Raw genomic sequence first — 7,711 nt, 5'->3', positions numbered from 1 at the left:
GGACATAATAAACTGCAGAAGTTATAGAGGCGCAAACATAGACTCAGGCCATTGTTTAGTGATCTCAACACTAAGGGCTAGAATTTCAAACTCCAACAAAGAAAAAGAAATAAATAGAAAGAAATGGAATGTACAGAAGCTGAGAGATGCAACTGTTGCAAAACAGTACTGGGAAAATGTTACCAATAGGTTAAGGAATCAAAGTCTAGGCGAAGAACACCAGAGAGATATAGACTCATTCTGGAACAGGATAAGAAAAGATATTGAGTCAGCAGCACAAGATGAAATAGGAACAGAAACTTGTACCCGAAAAAATCACTGGTTTGACAATGGATGCAAAGACGCAACACAGAAAAAAAAATGAAGCCTATGCAAAAATGCTTACCCGCCGAACTAGAACAAGAATAGAGAATTACCAGACAAAGAAAAGAGAAGAAAAGAAAATACACAGAATGAAGAAACGAAACCACTTAAAAAAGGAATTTCAATATATAGAAAACCTCAACAGAGAGAAAGAATTCAGAACATTCTATAAGAAAGTTAACATCAACAGAAAAGAATTTAAGGCAAACACAAATCAATGTAGAAGTTTAAATGGCGATCTCTTAACAACAAGAACAGACGTACTAAACCGATGGACGGAATACTTTAACCAGATACTTAATATAGAGGAAGAAGAAGAAAACCCGGAAGACGAAAGCTGCGAGGTAAGCGGAGCAGACGAGAGGGAGGAGGATCCACCAACGATCCTGGAAGTTAAAGACGTTGTAAACAAACTAGCCAGAAACAAATCACCCGGAATAGATAATCTCCCAGCGGAATTATATAAAGAAGGTGGCCACGATATCATAATAGCGCTACAGCAGCTTATAAAAGAAATATGGATACAAAAGTCCCTTCCCAATGATTGGAATATTGGAATACTTTGCACCATACACAAAAAGGGAGATATCTTTGAATGCTCTAACCATCGAGGAATTACGCTCCTAAATGCAGCGTATAAAATATTCTCCAATATACTATGCCATCGTATGGCACCATATGCAGAGCGAATAATAGGACAATACCAGGCTGGTTTCAGAGGTGGTAAATCAACAATTCATCAGATTTCAACCCTAAGACAAATTCTAGAGAAAACACTGGAATACGGTGTAGACACGCACCACATATTTATAGACTACAAGGCAGCCTACGACTCTGTAAATAGAAGAGAATTGTTTAGAGCAATGATAGACCTAGGAGTACCAAATCAGTTGGTAAGTTTAACCAAACTAACCCTTGGAAAAGTTGAATGCAAAGTACGAATCCAGGGGGAACTCTCTGAACCTTTTAAAACAAATAACGGGCTACGTCAGGCAGACCCACTCTCCTGTATACTATTCAATCTAGCTCTGGAAAAAGTAATACGTACGTCACAAATCACAACTACCGGTTCAATATATAACAAATCTGTGCAAATCTTAGCATATGCTGATGATATCAATATTGTTGGGAGATCGGAAAACGCAGCACCAGAGGCGTACGTAGCATTAAAGGAAGCGGCTACAAAAATGGGTTTAATAATAAACACCAATAAAACAAAATACATGAAAATAGTTACGCAGCCACAAACACTACGGCCACTTGTTATAGAAAATGACGTCATCGAAGCAGTTAACGAATTTGTATACCTGGGAACGCTCGTCAATACTGAAAATGACACTACTGCAGAGATAAACCGCAGAATTTGCACGGCTAATAGATGCTATTTTGGGCTTAATCTCCTTTTTAAATCTACAGTTATATCAAGAAATACAAAAGTAAAACTCTACAAAACAATAACACGTCCAGTCCTAACATATGGTTCAGAAACCTGGACTTAAACAAAAAGCAATGAAAACATGGATGTTTCGAAAGAAAAATACTAAGGCGCGTCTATGGAGCGGTAAATGAAAATGGTGTCTGGAGAAGACGATACAACTTCGAACTCTATAGGATATACAAGGAACCAGATATCGTAAAACACATAAAGATAGGACGTCTGAGGTGGGTAGGCCATGTAATGTGGATGGAGCAAACCGACCCAGGTAGAAAAACGCTCCTTGATAGACCTATTGGTCAAAGAAGAAGAGGAAGACCCAGAACAAGATTCCTAGATAACATCGATGAAGACATGAGTAATATGGAAATACGTGCTTGGCGGAGGAAGGCGATGGATAGGGACGACTGGAGAAAAATTCTTGGGGAGGCTAGGACCCACACAGGGTTGTAAAGCCAAAATGATGATGATGATGTTATATACAAATAAGAAACACAGATTGTAAACAAATGGTAATGGAAGGGTTACACAGTAAACAAGACGTCACAAAGGAGAAACTGAAATTTAATATTAAATTAAAGTTGAGGATTATAAATTAAAAATTAATTTTATTATAATCAAGATACTGTAAGATTGCATTGACTCACCTTTCATTAGGGGATATTAAGATTGTGTCTCTTGAGATTGTGGTTATAAAAATTGAATATAAATCCATGTTAGGAATAACATGAATGGGATATTGTTTAGTTAAGCAATGACCTCTTCTCATTCTTATTATTGTGGTGATATGTCTTCTGTTTTTAAATGTTAGGGTTGAAACCATGCCTTAAAGGAAAAAGAGGTTTGCATTCTCTTATACTAATAGTTTTTCTTCCACATTATGGCTCTCCAATGGAATTTAAATTTAGCAATAATTTTTTCCTTTATGGTGTTTAGAAAATCTAGAAATCTAGTAACATAGCTAACAAAATGTTTAAGTTTGTTCCTGTTTCGGCTAGTAAATCAGCTTCTACATTACCAGGAATGTCAGAATGTCCAAGAGTCCATGAAATTAAAATCTCAAAACCATTCTTATTTGCTGATAAAATGAGATATTTTTTATTTTAAGGAATATTGAGTCATCAGAGGCTAAGATTATAGGATTTTTAATTTTAGTTATAGCATATAAAGAATCAGAGAAGACAATAGCCTTCGTGATGCCTTTAGATATTATAATTTTAATTGCTTGGAAAATTGCAACATTTTCAGCTTTTGTTATAGATATCTCACCAGGAAGCCTAGAAGAAAACTTGAAATTGATGTTGGGAATCTCAAAGGAGAAATCTCTATTGTATTTTTGGGTAAATATTGAGAATTTTTGTTTGATTAATGATTCATTTTTCTTAATATTACAGTGTAAAGTCTGTATTGGATTGATTAGTGTGTTAAAATCTAAGTCATAACAAGGAAAATTTGAATGTTTATGTATTTTATTTTGGTAAGGAAAAAACTGTTCAAGAGCCATAACAAGGAGATGTACGAGGTTTGCCTTGTGGAAGATTGGTTTATTTATGATTTTTTACGTATAGTAAGAAGCGCCACTATTACTGGATGGTTATCAATTTTGATAATTTTAGATATAAATTTAGAGGCAAGTATTAGACTTCTATGTTCCAGGTCAATTTAAGCAGATTCAGCTAAGATTGCCATGCGTGGAGTGGATTTCATGCATCCCAGACAGCTTCTAAGTCCTTCAAAAAATACTTTATTTAGGCTATTGCGACATTTCTGCATAATTGGGCTGAATAGAAAGGAGCCATAATTCATATGAGACCTAATTAAATCATTAAAGATCATAATTAGGGTTTTGGGACCTGCACTTTACCAAACTCCACATAATGCTCTCAATATGTAGATATTTTGTTTGCTTTAAGTACAATTTTGTCAATGTGAGGGTCTTATTTTAAGTTTTTATGAAAGGTGATGCCCAAAAATTTAACCTGATTTTTAAAGGGAATGTTATAGATATTGTTAAGAGAGTTTAACGGAGGGTTTGTTTTGCGTTGTCCTTTTGTGAACCACACAGCTTCACATTTATCAATTGAAAGAGACAACCCGTGAACTTCCAGCCAATTTTAAATTTTTATAAATTCTGAAATGATTTTATTTATCATAATATGATGAATGTCTTTGCAGCTAACATACAAAACTAAATCATCTGCATACCCACATATTTTCACTTCATTAGAGAATAAGTAGAAAAGGTAATGAATGTATTAAGGGAGTCCCTTGGAAATTTAGTATGGTCCCAGGAAGTTGCCGTCATCAGATCTCGAATATAAAAGTCTATTTTGTAGAATTTTAAGGATAATGTTGTTAAAGCCAGGGGATGTTTAGATTTTTGAAACAACATCATCTATGTTTGTATTGTGTGTAATTTTGCAACTCACCAACATCCTCAAGGGATCCATTCATTCGGATATGGAAATATGTAATATTATTTTTAAATTTTATGTGACCAAGCCATAGGTAGGTAATAGGGAAGTTTTAGACGAACATTCTTGTGATAAAATGAGATTTTAAAATTGTGTTTGTAAATTAAATATATGTGATGCTCTTATAATTTAAATAATCAATAATTTTACTTCAATAATGACATCTGACAAATAACAAATTCATAGTCGAAGACAGATCCTCCCTATTACCTATATATGGCTTGTTTACATAAAATTTAAAAATAACATTACATATTTCCATATCTGAATAAATGGGTCTCTTGAGGGTGTTATTGAGTTGCAAAATTACACATAATAGAAGAGCTTTCTTGTATCAAATATGTAAGTCTTTATTTTTTCATTTTTTGATACAATTTGCTTAACTTTGTACTTATAATTTCAAATTTATGTACATAACCTATTAGTTTAACCCACTATAGACTGACTATAATGTATAGTTTCCATCAGACTAGTTACAACCAATGCCAAAATGTCCCAATTTATTGTATATTATATCGATTCTCTCGCTAAATTAATTTTACAGTTCTCATTGAATTAACAGTATCTATAGTACCAACCATTTTATCTCTTGTTTTGTATTAGGTGTTCATTTTTTTTTCACGTTGTTTTTAGGTTTTAGTTTTTGTTACAATAAAGTCTTATGTATTGTGGCCTGATGATTAGGCATATATTGTAAGCCTCGAAACCGGTAGCCTAAAAAATTCTACATCAATAAGAAACTGACTGAACATTATGAGAAATAACTTATCTCCTGTACACTAGTATTATGGATTCACATTCGCAACCCATTCATCATTTGAAAATTTATTGTTTGTTTATAAAAAACTTTCAGTTAAATAGATCTTTAACAAAATACAACAAACGTCATTTCTGGTATTAATCTAGCAAATTTTTTTGCTGTATTTTATCGCATCTTTGACTCACCCTGTACGCAGAAGCGTAGCGAGAAATCGACTCGAGATTCGAGAATGATCTCTGATAGAGTCGCGATGATTCAATGAATCAAGGCTTGAAAATAAACATTACTAATGCATCTAGCGCTTCAATTATTTAAAGAATGGGTTTCACAATGTAGGTGAGTAGACATAAGGCGCGATAGCATGCCAGTTTGAATTTTCAATTATTTCTTTAAACATTGTTATCTCGCTCAAAGACTGGTGTGTGTAGAAAATAAGTGGCTTTGTTCTATTGAAGATCGTTTATTCTCACAGCTATTGTTCAGATTAATTATTAGCGATCATTATGTGCGGATTAAAGATATTTAAAGGGTCCGAAAAGGCTTCATATGGGTAAGATTTTTTACGTAAATATTTTTTTTAATGTAAAATTTGTAAAACTGTAACTGCATTTGCAAGTTTTACTACCTAATATTATGTTTATCTGCTTTTTTATGTGCATTATTACTAAAGAAAGAAACTATTTTTTATTTATTTTTGATGCTCTTTACCAATGCGGATTTTCCGCAGGCGTTCTATAAACATTTGATTATATATTCTACCGATTATAGTGCAGCCTCTCTTACATAGTGCTTTTTCATTTCTATCCACGATTGATGCCTCTTGGATACCACAGTATAATTCTAGTGGACCATCTATTGTCAGTTCTTCTCGCTAAATATCCTGCCTAATGTCATTTTCAGCCAGTTTCATTCTTCTGCTGATTTCTGAGAGGAAAGAACCAGATTTATATATTAAATGTCCCAAGTATACATACTCATCTACTGTCTTAAGAGCACTGTTGTTTATTATTATATCTTGGACATCTGCCAGCTCGTTGTACACAGTTTTTGTTTTTGTCAAGTTCATTTCTAGGCCAACTTCATTGCTAGCTGTATTTAGGTCTCATAAGTTTTTGTAGTTCTGCAGGATTATTAGCAATCAGAACGATGTCGTCTGCAAATGTTAGATAGCTGAAGTATTCTCCATCAATGGATAGGCCTTTGTTCTGTCAGTTCATCTTGCTGAATATATTTTCTAAAGTTGCAGCGAAGAACTTTGGCGATATTGTGTCTCCTTGTGGGACGGATTCTGGTATTCTGGAGTGTTTTCATAAATTTTAACCTTAGCTTTTGCTTGTCGGTAATTTAAAAAAATAAAGGATGATACTAAGGTGTCACCAACCTTAAATATGATATAATGTCTCCCCCTTCAAATATTAATTGACGTGTATTTGCGTTTTTCCTAAAACTTAGAAGTTCAAAAGTTATTTAAGGTGGATTGTTTTATCTGAAAAGCACTGTATAATTATTGTATGATGCTTTTTTTTCTTATATTAGGTCGTATTGCAAATTTCCTATGTACTCCATGGATTATTGCAGTTGTTTTTTGTGTTCGCTGATAGATCGAATGTGTTGAGGTAATACTGGTTTTTAGGTCATTTCATATAACCTCGAAATCAGATTTTTTCGTTTTGCTTTTGTTGCTGTCTCAGATCAAAATGTGAGAGAATTGATAACTGTGCATTTGGTAATTCGATAGTCTTTAAAAAAAATCAAATTATTTGGCTTTATGAGAGACAAAAATGTGTGAATCAAAACCTTCAAAAGAAAAAATAATGGTAAATATATTTTTTTAAAGAAGATGGAGTGTGTTTTTGGTTTTTAAAAACCTGTCTTAAAAGAGGCCACTTGAATAAGAATTGAGATCATAAGTACGTTTTATAAAATGAATACTGGTCATTATAATCTTCATCTTGCAATACTCTAACAGAAGCAAGCGGTAAATGTATATATTGGATGTTAGATTATTTTATGGATTAGATGTTAGGATGTTGGATGTTAGGTTAGATTATGTTTAATTTGAGTTGGCGGTTAACCACTTTTCCTCTCGACCTTAGAGGTAATTGTAGCTCATATAATGGATGTATTCAGTTACCAGCGCAAAGGTTTTATGGTAAACATTACCAAAGCTATCGAAGAATAAACAAGATGTGAACGGTGGACCAATCTATATGAAATTTAAATAATAAGGTATTTTTCTAAACTTTTTGGTGGCTCAGGAGCTAGATGGAAAATCGAACGAACAACATCCGGCATAACCTGTCGAAGTAATAAGATAAGATATAAACTAAAACTATTTAATCTGTCCTTAAAAAATACCTGCTCAAATCATACCAATAATTACTTAAAACTAATGATATTTTGTAAAGTTCTTACTGCGTGTTCTTGATTTGCGCACCACAAAATTTAGCAAGTTCGCTAGTCCTTGTCGTTACACAAATCTAATAACTTAAAACGTTTCACAAAAGACATATACAGGTAGGACTGATGTCGCGTGAAGATCAAACTCCTAATTAGAAATGAAAGAGTTATGCGACAGGTGAATCACCTTTTGTTAAGGAAGCTAAATAACTACTACCTGAAAAACTTAAGATTTTTAGTTTTTATCCTTTTATCCAAAAGTTTTTAACAGTAAAATCC

This window comes from Diabrotica undecimpunctata, chromosome 1 (genome assembly GCF_040954645.1).
Source record: "Diabrotica undecimpunctata isolate CICGRU chromosome 1, icDiaUnde3, whole genome shotgun sequence".
NCBI classification, from domain to species: Eukaryota; Metazoa; Arthropoda; class Insecta; order Coleoptera; family Chrysomelidae; genus Diabrotica; species Diabrotica undecimpunctata.
The sequence above is the reverse complement of the archived record's forward strand: the minus strand, read 5'-3'. Positions refer to the sequence as shown.